The following is a 19,210-nucleotide window of genomic DNA, read 5'->3' on the forward strand; positions in this document are numbered from 1 at the left end:
CATCACGGGGGAGATTTTAATCAGCCAACGGCCGAGACAGAGGCTGAGTGCCCACAGAGGTGTCAAACTGAATAAAAATTAATCACGGCTTATCAAATTGGTTTGCTTGTGTGTGACTGTGAGAATTTCCATACGGGTGGGGGGTTATAAAACAATTGCATTGTTTGGTTTCTGGCATCCAAACCTAACCAAGCAACACTCTGGAGAGGCCTTGCAGCTCATCAGGACATCTGACTGCAAAATGAGATATTGATTCTCTCTCCAACTCTGATGTTATCTCCCTTTTTAGTAGCCCACGGGTTGCTTCCTTTCACCTATAACCACACACTCTCATTCTCTCTCCCCTCTCACTGCTAAAATGCAGCCAGAATATCAAACATTCCTTCCTTTTTGTAAGTGGTAGAATGACAAACCCACTCCCTTCTGAACACTTTCCATTATAATCAAGGTGATGTATAGGCGAGCTGAGCGGGTGACCCATGCCAGGGATATGTGGTGTGGAGGTTAGTGTATTTAATGTTACACCATTGCACAGTCAATTAAATTTGTACTCCCTCAAAGTTAAATGAACACTGAAGATTTAACTGTTTGTCAAGTTCTAATATTGTGTTCATCTGTCTTGAGAGTCGAGGCCATAGTACACTTGATCATGGGTAGATTCCCCTCTTTCTGTGTGTGTATCTTCTCTTTGCCAAAAATAGTCGATCTATAAGATCCACATGTCACATTGTGAACTCGTAGATTGGCTTGTAGATCTGACTGACCTTGTAGATCTGCTATTTCTGCTGAATGTTTGCCCCCCAAAAATGATGTTAGGGATTATGTGGTTAAATTTTGATAATATTGACTCAAACTATTCTATAATAAATTCAGTATAGAGCATTGAAGTCTAACATCATTACCGCGAGAGGCCGCTGTCCCCCGTCACTGATATTTTTTTTGTATCAGTGGAAATCTTAGATCGCGTCATATAAGAACTGTGTTCCAAAAATAAACAAATCACCCCAGCGATTTTACTTATATGGATATGAAACATCAACTGGCGGTGAAAAAGGACTAATTTATCCAAAGAGTACGAATATTTTCTTTCTTTCTCCAAACACAGACTTTATCAAATGTAAGTCAATATAAGACTCTCTCTCCCTCCCCCTATCTTTTTCCTTGCTTCTCTTTCTGTTGTTTCTAACTTCCTTTTCCTCGAGCCCATGCACTTCCCTCCTTCTAATCACATTGGCCGCGTTTCCCAACGAGATTCGTAGAGATGCTGCGTTGAGCATCTGCGCAGGTTCTACGACGGGTCTTACGTGTGTCCACACAATCTGCGCAGTACCATAGCAGCCACGTAGATTTCAGCTCATGCGCTGCCTACGCAGCCTGCGTAAGAGCCTGGGACCCGGCGAAACCAACGCTCTACCCTCATTAGTAGCAGCTGGTTGTACCCAACGTGCAATCGCTTCCCACGTCCATGGCGTTACGTTTCTGCTAAAACTACATTTGGGAGACAGAATGGCGTATCCTACTCTCCTCCTACTTCTGCGAGAGGCGTAGCCCTGCAGTGCTCTCCTACGAAGCATTTTGTTACTAGCGCCCTGGGGCGGTAGTAACACCCCGTAGCGAAATAGATCTATGAAAAGACCGACCGACCGACCGACCACACACACACACACACACACACACACACACACACACACACACACACACACACACACACACACATTTAATTTATGTATATGTATATGTATGTGTATATATATATATATATATACACATATATATATATATATATATATATATATATATATATATATATATATACACACATATATATATATATATATATATATATATATATATATATATATATATATTGCGGCCGGGCCGGTGCGTAACGACAGCTTGCAGATCTTTTTTTTTTGGGTAGGGTGAGCGTCCTCTATGCATGAACCCGAAGTTTACAAATTGTACTGTACTCTCACGAATGATCTCTGATCTGATCATCTGATAAAAATATTAAGCAAGCCAAGTTAACTAAAGGACGTAAGACCCCAGTTCCCCTCACAAAGTCACAGCTGACGTCTGCAAGATATAAATGTATATGAAAAAAAATTTAACTACCAAAAGTAACGGCTTTCTATATGGTTCGTCCACTAGCCTAGCGGTCTAGGCGTATATCACACAATTTGGGAATCCAGCATGATAGCTGTCGCGGGTTCGACTCCTAGTACCGACGACCTTTACTGTGTCTCTCTCCCCTTTTACTGTCCGTCTATTGTCCTGTCCAAATAGAGGCAAAAAAGCCCCTAAATATATATATTTTAAAAAGGACGCAGAATGTCCCATTTCCCAAGTTTAATATGTATAAATATATTTTTAAAATAGCAGATTGCAAGCTTTTAGATCTGCTATTTTCAAAATATTTGTATACATAGTAGACTCGAGAAATGGGACATTCTGCACAATGAGTACTTTTACTTTTGGTAGTTTAAGTATATTTATGTACTTGCATAAGGGATACACTTTCATATTTACCTTGCAGACATCACCTCACCACCTCAATCTAATTCATGAATCTAAACGTTGTATTTGGAGTGGACAGCTTTATGTTTCCTTAATTTCGAAGTTTTATAGTTACAAAGTGACAGCTGTGAATGGTTAAAAAATCTTTGGAAAATAGCAGATCTACAAGCTCACAACGCCTCTTAAGCTTGTAGATGTAATTTAATGCATAAATATATTCAAACGTTGTATTTAGAGTGGACTGCTTCAGGACATCTGACAGTTGGCTCTGTCACCTCTTATGAGATGATCGGAATTTACTAGAATTTATAAACACCGGATCCATGCATATTTAGGGTAGCAGTGAGCTGGGATTGAACCCGAAACTCCCACTCGCCAGCACGACACGTTACCAGTCATGCTAATAAGCCTGAGCTCGATAGCCAGGTCTTTTGCACGCCCTTTCTCGTTTTGTGTTGTTGAAAGTCTATTCTCGGAGGTGGGAAGCCTCTCAGCACCCCACCTACTCTGTAAAATACACTTTTTGGGCAGAAAATAAAATATGTCAGCGAGACGGAAATTATTTTTATTTACTCCACAGTGCCCTCTACAGATTTTGGTTAATGGTAAGTTCAATCCTACAGATCTGTAGAGGGCACTGTGGAGTAAATAAAAATAATTTCCGTCTTGCTGACATATTTTATTTGCTGCCCAAAAAGTGTATTTTACAGAGTAGTTGGGGTGCTGAGAGGCTTCCCACCTCCGAGAATAGACTTTCAACAACACAAAACAGCCTTTGCTTTGGTGAGTAGCGAAATGGTTTTGTTTATTTTTACTACTCTTGAGCACTCGCAGGGCAGCGGAATTCCTTGTACAATCGCAGAGCGAGGGGTCTTCCAGGGCGTTAGAGGGAACACACTAAAGGTCCTTGCACACTGGTGCGTCTTTTCGTTGCGTTTTTTTTTTTTCATTGTTTTTTTCAATTTTTTTCATTGTTGTAAAAAAAACGCAACGAAAAGACGCACCAGTGTGCAAGGACCTTTACGCTCTGAACCAGGGCTGCGCTGCTTAGTCCTTTATGCATGAACCCGAAGTTTACAAATTGTACTCTCACGGATGATCCGATCGTCTGATAAAAATATTAAGCATATGGCAAGTTAACTAAAGGTATATAAATGATGCTGAGCTAAACATGTTTCCTAAATTTCGAAGTTTTATAGTTAAACGTTATGATGAAAGTCCCCAGTTCCTCTCACAAAGTGACAGCTGTTGCGCTCAACATTTTTATGAATGGTTAAAAAATCTTTGGAAACTAGCAGATCTACAAGCTCACAACGCTTCACAAGCTTGTAGATCTGCTATTTTCAAAAGATTTTAATACATATTAAATTTGGGAAATGGGACATTCTGCATACCTTTACTTTTGGTATTTTAAGTATATTTAATTTACTTGCATAATGGGGACACTTTAGTGTTTTATTTAACTTGCAGATGTCAACTCACCACTGTAATTTCATTCATAAATATATTATTCAAAAGTTGTATTTGGAGTGGACTGCTTCAGGACATCTGACAGTTGGCTCTGGTATTTTTATGATCCATTTCACTTTCGCAAAGGGTGTTTAAACTGCAGTGTAGCGGCAGACAGCACTACGTAGTTTACGTCGGCTTTACGTAGACTTCGTCCAGGAGGTCTTTACGTCTATGCTGTCTCGCGAATGTAGTTTTAGCACACACGTAATGACAACCTACGACGATGGTGCCTCCTGAAGCCAGTTTAGATGCCACGTAGAGCACACACAGCTGCCACTAATGAAGATAGATCGTGGCGGGGTTGCTACTGCGCAGGTGCGTGGAGGCTCTCACGCAGCTTCTAGGCTGCGTCTGAGCTCAAAGTCGTTTGGGAAACCTGGCCAATTCTCTCTCTGCATTTCACTCTTATTCCGCCACTCATTCCTATTCCCTGAGTTGTTACCTCCACCTCTCTCTCTCTCTCTCTCTCTCTCTCTCTCTCTCTCTCTCTCTCTCTCCCCCCCCCCCCCCCCCCCCCCCCGCTGTGTTCTAAGCGATAAGGCTCTGTACAGGCCAGCTGGTTCTTCAAACCAATGTACATGAAGGCGTGTGTGTGTGTGTTTGTGTGTGTGTGTGTGTGTGTGTGTGTGTGTGTGTGTGTGTGTGTGTGTGTGTGTGTGTGTGTGTGTGTGTGTGTGTGTGTGTGTGTGTGTGTTAGGAGTTAATCAGTTAAACCCTTGCATGTAATGGGCTGTCAAGCATGATTCCTCATGCGCGCACACACAGCCATACTTGCCCAAGCATACGTTTGCACACATGCTCATATCAAACACATCCACATAGCTAAGCACATAATCGGTACATACATGCATCCAACTGCACAAGCATGTTCGCACAGCACTGCAGACACACACACGCACGGACACGCACACAAACACGCACAGGCACAGGCACACGCACACACGTACACCTTACAGCCATGTTGTGCTATATTGTCACTGTGTCTAATATAAAGGTTAGGGTTACAAAATGTCCACATTGTGTCATAAAAATTAGCAAATGTTGGTCCTAAACATCTTGGGTTCAACTATGCCGTCGATGAAATCGAGTTAAGATAAGATAAGATAAACCTTTATTGATCCAAGTGGGAAATTCAGGTGGCATAGCAGCAGTAAGAGTGAAACACAGCATACTGTAGGTACTTAACTGGTAAGAGTAAAGAGATAAGAATACAAAATTATAATAATTTAAAAAATAATAATACTTATTGAGTCTGACACTGGTCAACTGAGAATGGTTTGGGTTAAAATAGTACATTCTGTCAACAGATTTAAGTATAAATGTACAATCTATCACCTGTTATTATGCATGAATGTACATCCATTGCCAATGAATATATGAATGGAGATACGTATACTGTACAGACTATGAACAGTAGATATGAGATTTATGTACAGTCTACATCGACAATGAACGTGTGGGTGAATATAAGGGAGTCTGAAGCCTGGTAGAGCCTGGCGATCTAAGATTTATGTACAGTCTACATCGACAATGAACGTGTGGGTGAATATAAGGGAGTCTGAAGCCTGGTAGAGCCTGGAGATTGCTGCTGCTGGCCTGGTGGAGTCTGGGACAGCAGGCTAATGCTGGGGCCTGGGCCTCATCCAGATAGACCCTGATGAAGACCTTCTAGGTCGAAACGCGTTGGTCATACTCAATTGCCTTGCTCTAAATAAATTCATATATTTTTTCACGTGAGACGGAGTGCCTTGGAATTATTTTCTTTGTAAGTCTGCATTTCACACCTTTTTGGCAAGCAGTACTTCTTTGGAAATCCTTTTTGCTTATATGACCCTACCTGTGTCACCAAAGAGCACCTATCTCAGAGCCACTGAATGATCCCTGCATGCAGCGCCTCTTTCTTTTTCTTTTTGAATCATCCAGATAGTAGTTGGAGCTTGGGCTCAATCAAAATTTCAGTCTCGAATTCCCCTTTTAGTCCAAAATAATTACTTTGTGTGTCATAAGGAAACACTTACAAACCACTAGTATAACTTTGAACGAAGAAATACTAAGGATTGTTCCGATTTTTTAATGGATTGTTTCCACACAGAGTGTTACTGATGCCATTGATGTCGGCCATCTTGAGCTCCCTCAGAAGAAGTCTCATAATAGTTATCCTCAACAGGCAATCTAATGGCTACCGGCAAGAAGGGCTATCCAGGTTAGTTCATGATGTGTCGAGGAAGGAAAAGTCTGTCACTGAATGTGCTCCTTAACCCCACAAGAGAGGGGGTGAGAGGGATTAATAAGAATAGTGTCCAACTTCCTCCTCGTACTCCCTTCCGCAACCACTTCCATACTGCTAGTGTAACTACTGAGCTGCCTTCCTCAAAGTCTGTCTGACAGACAGAAAGACAGACAGACAGACAGACATACGGACGATGATGGAAAGAGTTGCCCTTTGTCTACTGTACTCCAGTCATAACCTGCTGTCACATCCGAGTGCACTCCATCACTTTGTCTTACTTCACTCTTTCATGGCTGGGTCTCTCTCTCTTACTCTCCACCCCCCAGCCCCATCACTACCCCTTCCCTCCCTCTCTCTTATTTGCTCTCTCTCTCTCCCTTCATCCCCACTTCCCTCTGTCTGGACAGGATGACGTTGAAATGAGGTAGCTGTCACCACAGATGAAGGATCTGTCTTCCTCTTCCTCAGTTCCGAGGCCAAACGTATAAAACACAGAATCACAGACGGACACAGGTGAGTAATGTCCCTTGTCTTCAGAATCCCTCCCCCCGCTGTCATCATTCTATCTCCATCTTCTCGCTCTCTCTTTCTCTTTCTCATTAAGCATCTCTCTTTCTATGTCTTTTAGGTGACACCTATCCCCACCCATCCATCCCAACAAACCCATTCTACCTCTATCATCCTGGTTTCACTCCCCTCTCTCTTTCTCTCTCTATTATTTCCCATCTCACCTATCAGATCCTTTTTTGCCGCCCTGTCTATCTGTCCTCTGTCTGTATCTCATGTGACTTCCACTGATGTCACTGATTTCTCACATGCACAATGTGAAATGCCATTATGCTTGTATTTCATATCACACAGTGACGATTAAATCTGAGTAACAGTTCCATAATTCAAACTCAACCCATTAAAAGCCACAAAATGATTAAAGCAAGCATAAACGTCTTAGTTAATAAATTATCTTTACTTATAAAATAGTATTTTGGTGCTTACAGAAGATACATATTTTTTTCTCCATGAACAGATGCTGGCTACCGCTATTATGTGACCATTACAAAAACAAATGCTTGAAGAGGAGTTCTCTTTTGATGAAAATATTTTCCACTTTCAGGGCTCAGTGACCATGTATGACATGAAACAGCATGCCCTTCCCATTGGAATTAAAATGCTTTGTTATAGAAAGAGGTTCCTGATACACAGTAAAATCCTCAGTGTCCATTTATCTATCTATAACTCTGAGTGTAGAAATGTAGCCACATTTGTTACATTAACACTCAGAGCCCTATTCATAGGAAGTATGGCACATGCATTGGGGGTATGTTCGCTTCTATTTTAGCTAGTAAAACAGCATGTTATCTGGCCACAAAGCCTCTGAATTAGTCATGGGTGTGTATTGGTTATAACATAAATTAGATAAATCAGAGAGCCTTCTCCCACTCCAGCTAGCTAGATGTGCTTGAACCATGGCGCATTGTTATTTAAATGACGGATTCGACAATTTGGAGATGCAAAACATTGTCTGCAGAGGTAAAGAGAAAGCGTGCGGCTATCTGAGCATTACTAATGTGATATAATGATTTCAGGAGATGGGGAAACAGTCATTTTGGGCATGGGAAGAATCACACTTTCCTCCCGTAATGTCACACATCTGTGATATCTTGACATAATTATCAAGTAATAACCACATGCTCATTCTCATGTTCTTTATTTAACCCACGTATGACAGAGGCGTTGGATCCCGTGCGTCATTGCTTCAGAGCTGCAAAATGGACATTGATGACTGTTGCTGCATGCTGTCCATTGATAGATAAAGAAAGCTATGGCTTCACAACATTCTTACAGGACAAGAGGTATTTCAAGACATTTAATAACCATAAGTATACTTATTTAAATAAAAGCTTTTTTTCCCTTTTCTCTCTCCCTCTCACCTCACTGCTCGTCTCGGTGCAGAGAAAACGAGCACTCGCTCAATACGACATAAATCTGGCCCAGATGTCAGTGCTGAGTCTCTCATAAAGGTCATCTACCATTTTGAATGAGTTGAGTATTGGGTTGAATTTGGATGGATTTTGATTGCAAGCAGTGTGTGTGATTGTGAATCTACCTACGTAGACAGACACTCATCTTAATAATGTGCTCCCTAAATAGTAAGGTACTATTTAGTGCTCTCTAAGTAGCTTAGGGCTGGTTTAAAGTGCAATCACTTCTCACTGTGCCAAGATAGCAATGCTCCAGACCACACCAGATTTGAAGACCGACACAGCCCAGATGAGCGCAATTACATGTGGTACGGCAGCTATACAACATGGGTGACTGCAGCGGTTTTGAAACTAATAATAACATCCAGCATTCCATTTTTGCACTGATTTGCCCCGATTTGCACATGGTTGCAAGATAGGGCCCTCAGAGCTAACACTGAGGATTTGACTCTGTAATAACCAGGATCAAAAAACGCTGTGTGTGTGTGTGTGTGTGTGTGTGTGTGTGTGTGTGTGTGTGTGTGTGTGTGTGTGTGTGTGTGTGTGTGTGTGTGTGTGTGTGTGTGTGTGTGTGTGTGTGTCAATAAAGCACAGTACCGTTAATCTCCATAATGGCTAATCAACAGAAAGGTCACATTGAAGGTCCCACATAACGACCCTTTGAATCCTTGACAGTGTCTTGATTTCACACACACACACACACACACACACACACACACACACACACACACACACACACACACACACACACACACACACACACACACACACACACACACACACAGTGTGTGTGTGTGTGTGTGTGTGTGTGAGAGAGAGAGTAATGTGCTTCACTTACTGATATCTAGACTCTGTTTACCATATTTCTGTTTCTTTCTTGTTTAATTTAGATTCATTTGGATGTAATATTATCTTGGTAAAAGGTTGCAGTATTCAGGTGACATGAATAAACAAGGACAGAACAGGAGAAAAAAAGAAACAAAAATACATTTATTGGCTAGTCTGTTGTTAGGTCAACTGGCCGCCCCATAATGATGTAACTACTATATCACTCAGTGACTCACACAGATAGTCATCTATTCAGTGACATTTACAGGTGTAGGCTTGGCCCTGCTGGTCCAGCCAAACGTTGCCAGACCAAAAAAGCTACAAAAGGGCTGGTGCTCAGAAAGACAACCAGATAATGTTGGTCAAAGGCATTCTGCTGACAGAATGTATTCTACAAGTCCCTGGAGAGAGAGAGGTGCAGAGATATTGTAGTGGAAGAGAGAGAGAAAGGGGCTGGAGCCAACAGTGAGAAAAGCTAGAGAATACAGAGAAAATAGAAAAAAAAGGGGGGGGGGGGATAAAGAGGACGAAACATGGAACAGGGGAAGAAAGGGAGTCAGAGTGTCATACAGAGACAGAATCAATACAAAGAATGTGTGATGTCAAAGGGTTTTGTTAGAAAGAGAGAGAGAGAGAGAGAGAGAGAGAGAGAGAGAGAGAGAGAGAGAGAGAGAGAGAGAGAAGTTGAGGGGGGTGGGTAGTTAAACAAGTTGTGAGGGACAGCGAGTGCATTTTCCGGCAGCGGCAGCCGCCGCGGAGCTGCCGCGGAGCTGCCGGCGGCGCCAGCTTTGGGAGTGTGCTGCGTTTGTGTAACGCAGTCCCCACCAATATCGGCCGGTCGTCGCGGGCACTCGCGCCTGGAGGCGCTCGGGCGCGACTCCTTGGCCTCAAGGTCTGCTGAGTCGGCGCGCCTCCGTCATGGTCCAAAACTATACTTTATCGGCGGAAAAAATAAGTGACCGCTCCTCCACCGGCAGTTCCGCGGCAGTTCCGCTGCTCCGCCGGCAGCTGCCGCTCCTCCACCGGCAGTTCCGCGGCAGTTCCGCTGCCGCAAAATGCACTCGCTCCTTCTGGAAGTTGTTGACCGCTAACTGACAAATTCTGTAACTAAAGGGGTGCTTCGCGGATTGGGTTGCAGCCACAAGGACGTGAAATTGTGTTTCTATGACATACAGATAAACATTTTGCAGCCATGTATGGTCAGAAGTGAAAGCGCTTGGAATTGTGCTGCACAATGAGGTCACAATGTCTTTTTTGCGCCCGTTTTTTGGGTCCGTCCCGGTACGACCCACCAATTGGGCATTATCGACGTTTTAAGCCAAAAAACGTAGATCTACAGTACAAGCACCGGCCAGCGAAAGCCGCCTGCGTGTCTGCTTTGAGGAGCGATGTGGCCAGCCCGGAACACTGCCGGCCAGATTATTTGGTAACACACTAGCATCACTTGCTAACGTCTATATGCTAAAACTATGCAACCACACATACCTGAGATATACAAAGATTTTGAAAGCCTGCAGACGATCTTGCGACATCTCATGACATCGCTGCTATTATTATCCTGTTCAGTGAAATGTGCAATTTCTAACTTCACGGCGCTGTGCCTGCCATATCGACAGCTGTGACCACCCCTCCAGAGCATGGGAACTTGGGAAGCGATAGCAAACCAGGGAACTTGGGAAGCAGGGAATTTGATTAGCGAACCAATCATCAAAAAGTCCACATTTTGAAGAAATTACCCTTTTTCACCAGCTAAATGTACTGTAGGACTGGGGATGTTATCCCAGTCAAAAATCACAAATCCTCGTAATAATATGGAAGAAATTATAACACAAATCTCTTATGGGGGTCCCTGGCACAAAATCTTTTCAGATGGGAGTCTGCGGCCAAATACACATACCAATCTTGGGGTCTGCTTTAGTATAGGGATCCTAGTTTTCTGCTCAAATGCTCCATAAATTGTAAACCGTTCTGGACAGAATCATCAGATAAACTGCAAAATCTAGACTGTAAAAGGACAATGTAGAGAAACAGATATAGAGAGCAAAACGCTCAGAATAAAATGATATGTCAGGATTTGTTTGAGTGTTAATACATTTCCCACTGATAAAAAGATGAACTTACTACACACAGTATATCTCCCAGGCTCTCCCATTCATCTTCCTTTGAAGATTTGTCATTAAAATACCAATTCAGTTTTCACTCGAATACCATCCATTACTTTCCATTCATGCAGTGACCTTTAGAAGGTCTCTCTCTCTTGTTGCAATCATTTTCAGCACTGTGCACATTATTAATTTATTTCATTTCCTGTCAGTCCGAGGTAAAACAAAACAAAAAATGACTTTTTTGGGGGTCTTTCTTTTCACAAACTGGATCTGTTGAAAATTGTAATTGTTTACTGTATGTCCACCATGATGCCAGGTTGTAGCTGGAATCCACACCGGTAGCCCACAACACAACGCCTCTGGCCCTGCTCTAATTGGAAAAATGGAAAATCTGTTTTGCATAATAGGTCTTGAGGATTGAAGAATTGAACACAGTTGCGCTGGTTGGTTTTCTGTTAGTGTGATTTACTACCCTGTCCAGGAGATGTGCACAAACACGCACACACGCACGTATGCACACACATGCACACAGTGTTGTAGTAGTAACCAAAGCTTTGTGTTGGTGCATTAAATGGTAAATGACCGTGAATTATTTAGAGATGAGACCCGTCCCACAGTCTGTTTACTGTTTGGAAAACCAGAACCAGGAAAAAGTGATCCATATGTTCTGTGTTTGTGTGTGTGCGTGTGTGTGTGCGTGTGTGTGTGTGTGTGTGTGTGTGTGTGTGTGTGTGTGTGTGTGCGTGTGTGTGTGTGCGTGTGTGTGTGTGTGTGACATTAAAATTTCAATTCACCTCTAGAACTCACAAGGCAGACAACAGGGCGGACTTCTGCTGGTTCATTACGGGGCCAGAGCTCAGCTCTGGACCTGTTTTAAGATTGGCAGTATTCCGCTTCTGCCACTTTTCGCAGTTCTGGCTGAACCGTGCAGTCGCTTTTTACAAAACTCGGCCATATGGTAGATGGTCATGAAAAACGATCAAGAAATAATTCTCACAATCTTTCGTCCAAAGGTGGCGCTATAGCACTCAATTGAAAATGCCAACTTTGAACAGGTACAACTCATGCCCTGTTTGACCTAGAGCCATGAAACTTGGATACACATATGCGTCTCCTCATGTTGAACAACTTTCACCCTCTGACTTTTGACCTCTGACCTTTAGATCTCCCACCATTTTGAATTATATGAAAAACAGTCATTGGCTCCTAACTTCTGCATTTTTTCACTTATGGAAAATCCGCTACTAACGTTTTGTCGGCAGAGGTCCAAAGTTCATGTGTAAAGAATTTCGCGCAAATTACTAAAAAATCCCAGGAGGAGATAGATTTTAACTATAGCAGTTTTATGAAAATTATTCATCTGCCCCTAACACATACATGCAGACTCTCATTTCTTTGAAACTTTGCAGAAAGGTTGAGGGTCATTCCAAATATCACTGAAACCAATCTTACTCCAATTGGCCAAAGGGGGGCGCTATAGCAATTTTTTTTAAATTCAAACTTTAAACAGGCCTAAGTCATGCCTTGTTTGGCCGAAAGTCGTGAAACTTGCTTACACTTGTGCCTTGACTCATGAGGAACACATGTATCACTTTGACCAGCAAGCTCCGCCCTTAGATTTTCCGCAATTTTGAGTAGTTTGAAAAACACTTGTTTTTGGCAGTTCTGGCTTAACCGTGCATACGCTTTTTACGAAACTCGGCCATATGGTAGATGGTCATGAAAAACTATCAAGAAATAATTCTCAAACTCATTTGTCAAAGGGTGGCGCTATAGCACTCAATTGAAAGTGCCAACTTTGAACAGGTACAACTCATGCCCTGTTTGACCTACAGCCATGAAACTTCGATACACACATGCGTCTCTTCATGCCCGACAACTTTTGTGGTCTGGCAGTTTGAAAAACATTTTTTCAGCTATTTGCGTGAAATTGTATCATCTGTCTGAAATCAGGTCTGTTGGTCCAATGGCGTTCAAGCCTCACTTGGTGCAGACTTCATTTAAAGTGCATTGCAAACAACAAGACTGTATCAATGAATAGTCCTGTAGCAAGTCCTCAAAAAAGCCCTTAGTTTTTGAGATACCCCCACCCGAGTTGGAACAAAACACAACCATGTTTTTTCTTATCTTTAGGGTCTCCCATTAATGAAATGGATTGTTGTGAATTTTTATTTTGGGGCAAAATTAGTTTTTTGGGCTATTCTTTAGAACTACCCCAATCTCTAAAAAAGGCAAATCCGAATAGGGCAAAGGTGACATAAATAAATACTGAAATATAGTCCTTTAAACATACCTTTAGTTTAGGCGGAAATTGTACTTTTGTAGTGAGGACTCCTCTACTTTCCCTCATTTAGAAAAAAAATCACACCCTGTGTGAAGTGGGCAGTGTCTTGCTAGCTAATCACAATACTGAATGGAGTCAACCAATCATGTACAAAAAATAAATACATTTATTGAAACACTCTTTATGATGGAAGAAACCATAACTTGAAAAAAACCAATTTATGGTTTTTTTCAAGTTATGGTTTCTTATATAGGGCTATGCACATGTGTCATGTGACACTGGCCAATCACAGTCCTGAATAGACTGTGATTGGCCAATCACGGTGCAGGGTTAGGCGGGGTACATTTTTGTACATTTTTGGCCAATGCACTTTCCTGCATATTGTACAAATATCCAAACCTCACTTATAGGGGCGGTTTCACCGCCCAAAAACATACATTTATGTCAAATAAGCTGTTACTGCATATCCTAAGATGCTATTAAACAATAACCAGTGGTTGTGTGGAGAGATCTAGTACAGTTTTATTGCAAATGAGACTTCTTTAGACATACCCCTTCTCTGGAAATAAAACATTATAGGTGGGTGCAAATATGATTTGACCCAAAAATAATTAGAACAATAGGTTTCTCAATGGTTTATTGTAGTATCAGGTGTACTTAATAACATATCAAAAGTTTACCAAAATCTGATCATTAGAAATGTCAAATTTCCAAGATGGCCGCCACCAGTTCCCTAAAAGCCCATTACTCCTTCATTATTTGCCCTACACAAGTAATTTTGGTGCCTAACCCCATGTTTTGGTGATCTAGGAATCCAATTAGCATATATAAATTATAGTCAAGTGATTTTAAGTACAATTATATATTAAAGCAATTGGTTATAATTATATTTAACAATGTAATTTGACATTTCTCCCTTTTCTACATGCCATAATGCCCAGGATTGGTGAATTCATCAACAGTAGATATATCATATGTAATTCACATTCTGTTGAAGCTTTCAAGATTTATTTTGATACCAATAAGGAATAAATTAATTATTACTGGGTGGTACTGTGACATTTGTAAAAACATGGCTGCCAATGTGATAGACTGGCTATAAAGAATACATCACATGGATGCACCTGGGATGTATCATCAGTGTTGTAGCCTGGGGTGTTTCGGGTCTCGCAACATACACCCTCGCCCAGGTGACCCAGCCGGGTTTGATCAAGCCCCAACTTACATCCCAGGTAGCTACCCACGGTCAGTCCTATAGGGAAAGACAGGGCCACTCCGTCCGCTTCTCTGCCTGAACACGGGGAGGCTCTGGCATGTGGAGGGACTAGGCTCTGTGGGTTGTCTCCTGGCCAGGCTCCTCCTTCGTCTCACCAGGTCCAGGACCTGAGCGCTGCGCCAGATCCGGTGCACCGCCCCGATCCAAACATTTCCTTCTGGCGTGATGGTTCCTTGGGTCGATACCACTAGATTGGGCCGTCTAATGGTATTAGCTCCACTTGCGGTTTGCTGGAATGGCCCTCCTAAAGGCCTCACTTGGGTTTGTTGGGTTTCTTCCTCACGGAAGACACAGCCTGGGGCACTAACCCATACTGCTCCCGGTATATAATACAAATCTATACAATGGTTAGCTTGATGTGCAACATTGTTTTCTCACTCAACAGTAAACAAATCAACATACAGTATAAGTGTATACAGGGTATCTGCACATTGCTAAAGTTACAATTGAATTACTCTTAAGACTCAATATTCTCTCAAATATTAGGTAAGAAAGTAAGAAAATTTTCACATTGTGAAAATAGCCGATGTACAAGCTCACAACGCTACACTCAAAAAAAGGCAGGGGTGGTGGAGGAGTGTGACGTGGATAAGGTGCAGATGTGCTTGTTACAAACATCTCCTTATTCCTGAGACTTACGGTGCGTTTTAACAGCGGGCGATCAGCGGGCGATCAGGATAGTATTTTCCGGAAGTGCATTATATGTCTATGAGAGCCGGCGACTACTGGCGATAGGGCGAAGTGGGCGGGGGGGCGATGAAAGATGGATTTTCTTTATCTTTTGGACGATGTCGCCCGGGATCGCCCGAGAGTCGCCCGCTGTTAAAACGTACCGTAAGAGGAGAGGAGAGGGGAGAGGATGCTCTGAGCCATAATGATAAGTCACTGGGGGCCCCTGGGAATATTAATGGTCAGCCACCACCGACTCTCCTGTGAGCCAGTCCGACATACACCCTTGTCTGCCTGACACACAGTCATGCACCACCACGTGGAGGTCTTACAACCACCACTATGGGGGGGGGGGCGACCCTCCTCACGAACGCCTATGCCCACTCACGAGTGCCTATCTCGGGCATAGGAGCCAGCCAGACCCGCCAGGAGGTCCATTTGGGGCCAGCATACATACATATGTATATGACACAGGCTTGCAACATGTGGAGGTCTTACAACCACCACCACTGGGGACTGTCCTCACTACCTATGCTAACTCTCCCGAGAGCCTATCTCGGGAGTGCCTATCTCGGGAGCCAGCGTGGAGGTCCACTTGGGACCAGTGGGACTATCCAGTGAGCCAGGCGACATAGGGTCACTTCTCTCAGCCTCACGCATTAGCTAAATTCCAATACCTTAATTTCTGCCTCCTCCTCACTCCGTCCTCCAGCGTGCCGTGACTTAGAAATTGTTTGTATCCCAAATGCTAATTTGCTTTTGGAGGAGCTGAGAACGAGGAGAGCGCAGGCTCCCTAAGCCACTTGGAGTGAGATCTGGCAAAGATACAAGTTTATCTTTCATGTATCGTTTGCAAAACTGTCTTCGTTGAAATGGTGAATCATTTCTGTTGGAGGTTTTGCACGTCGGACATGGGGGACAGGAGAAGCTAAGGGTCTCCTTGGCTCCTAACTTTGCTCTTCTGCGCTCCAAGTGCCCAGGGAGCAATCCAGTGACCCCATACTCCCCTCTACCCACCTGAGGGGAACCCTAGGCCCACTAAACTCTAGACCAGACCCACCCCCCATACTCCCCTCTGTCTAGGCACCCAGTAGATACTCGGTTCTGACAGCTCTACACTAACCTCCATAACCACCCCCACCCCTCTTTGCACACTCACACTGATTGCCTTCCTAAACATCTATTTAATGTTCTTCAAAATCTTGTGTCTACAAGATGACACTGCGCTTGTCCACGAGAAAAATAAATATTCTCGTGTATGTAGTTTGGGCCAAATTTGATCCACAGAGCTATCCAAAACCTTTCAATATTGAAAACAATACTATCTATTAACTGACAATATTCTCTGCCACCACCTTCTGAATTACTGCAAATTGTGACTATTAGTTTTGTTGTGTTTTGAGGATATATAATATCTTGAAGCCTTGTTCCAGTAAAAAAGAAATATAAGTAGTTGGAGATTTATTATATAATTAGTTAAGCGGGTGACCATTTCAGAGTGTTTTAATAGAGTCACAAAATATTGGATTTCACAATGATCTAATTGTATCTCTGCAATTTGGTCCAGTGGATGGATTCCCAGGCCCCCAAAACATGGGATTAGACACAAAACGTACTTGTCTAGGATACATAATGAAGGAATTAAGCTATTTTAATGTTTTTTTGGCCATCTTGGACACCATCTTGAAAATAACACCTTAAAAGTGGTCAAACTTTGGTAAACTTTTACACCTAATACTACAAAAAGTATTGGAATAACACTTTACTTTTTGTACTTTATATATACCAAATAAAAGTCCAAATCAAATTAAAAGTCAAATTCCTTCTCAGTTGGCATTGTTTAACCCTTCCTGAATATCTATTCTTGTGATTTTGGGGCAACATTTCAGGCAATGTTGAGGCAATTATGTATGTGAGCAAAGTACAGCACCATATTCAATCACACTCACACATGATTGCTGTGTGTGTTTCATAGTTTCATGTTTCATAGTGTGAAGAATTGCAGGCCTCAATACAGAGAAGCATTACACAAATGGAATACTGTGATTAGGGGTATGTCTAAAGAAGTCTCATTTGCAATAAAACTGTACTAGATCTCTCCATACAACCACTGGTTATTGTTTAATAGCATTTTAGGCTATGCAGTAACAGCTTATTTGACATAAATGTATGTTTTTTTTTTCTAAATGAGGAAAAGTAGAGGAGTCCTCACTACAAAAGTACAATTTCCGCCTAAACTAAAGGTATGTTTAAAGGATTATATTTCAGTATTTCTTTATGTAAATTACATTCTGACTCTTTGGTGATGTAGGGTAGACACCTGGTTCATACCTCAGCAAATTTGATGAAGATAAGAGTGAGCATTCTCAAGTTATAGCATTTTTGGTCACCTTTGCCCTAATCGGATTTGCCTTTTTTAGAGATTGGGGTAGTTCTAAAGAATAGCCCAAAAAACTAATTTTGCCCCAAAATAAAATTTCACAACAATCCATTTCATTAATGGGAGACCCTAGAGATAAGAAAAAACATGGTTGTGTTTTGTTCTAACTCGGGTTGGGGTATCTCAAAATCTGAGGGCCTCTGCTACAGGACTAGAATACATGTGCAATTGATAAAGATAACATGAAATGCTTATTTGAGAGTATGTTTTTTCAATGTATGACATACTTCATTGTGAAAATATCTGATCTACAATCTCACAACTTTTCAGATAGCAACGTTTTGTGAGCTCTCTCTCTCCAGTTTCCATGTCTGTCTCTCTCTCTCTGTCTCTCTCTCTCTCTCCAGTTTCCATTTCTCTCTCTCTCTCTCTCTCTCTCTCTCTCTCTCTCTCTCTCTCTCTCTCTCTCTCTCTCTCTCTCTCTCTCTCTCTCTCTCTCTCTCTCTCTTCAATCTATTCCGTTTCCATGTCTCTCTGAAAATAGCCGATCTACAATCTCAAAACTTTTCAGATAGCAACGTGTTTCTGAGCTTGTAGATCGGCGGCTTTCACTGTTTTCGGTTGCGAGGAGACATACAATTTCTCTATTGGTAAATGGTTTGTGAACGAGTGATCTTAGTGTTAGTGAAACAGGGGCTTGGTTCGTGACAGAAGGCAAAAGTTTATGATCTTCAACAGACAAATTCAGCCTGGACGAAGCTATGGCACTACAGGTAGTGTCTCAGCCTGTGAGTCCGAAGGTTGAGAGTTTGATTCCTGTTAATGGCAATAGGTTGAGATGTCCAATCAATCCATTCTGTTTCCTTCTCTCTCTCTCATCAATCTATTCCGTTTCCGTGTCTCTCTTCAATCTATTCCGTTTCCATGGCTCTCTCGCTCTCTCTTTCTCTCTCTCTTCAATCTATTCCGTTTCCATGTCTCTCTCTCTCTCTCTCTCCAATCTATTCCGTTTCTCTCTCTCTCTCTCTCTATCTCTCTCTCTCATTCACTGGCCCCGTATTATCGCTGCTTGCAGCTATATTTTGTGCTTGCATTTGTGTGCCTGTACATGACCAAGTTCACAACACATCTTTATTTGCAGCAAAGCATAACAATTCAATGCATAATCACACAGAAAAGTTAGTATAGAGAGATGTGGCTAACCAAAAGAGGAATACAAAGTGTGTACTGTCACCAAGATAATTGGATCTTGGAGTTTAAAGCAAGTATGATGGTATGATGAAAGAAAACATTTGAGTCTGAGGATGAGAATTGAAAATGATTTAAACTTTAAAACCCTACATAAATACAAATACACTTTATTTACATTATTTTGTGAAGTCAGGGTCCTGGGCAGTTACGGGTCTGTAATTAAGACTGTACAAATGGTT

The sequence above is a fragment of the Gymnoscopelus braueri genome, assembly GCF_963280865.1.
Source record: "Gymnoscopelus braueri genome assembly, chromosome: 14".
NCBI classification, from domain to species: domain Eukaryota; kingdom Metazoa; phylum Chordata; class Actinopteri; order Myctophiformes; family Myctophidae; genus Gymnoscopelus; species Gymnoscopelus braueri.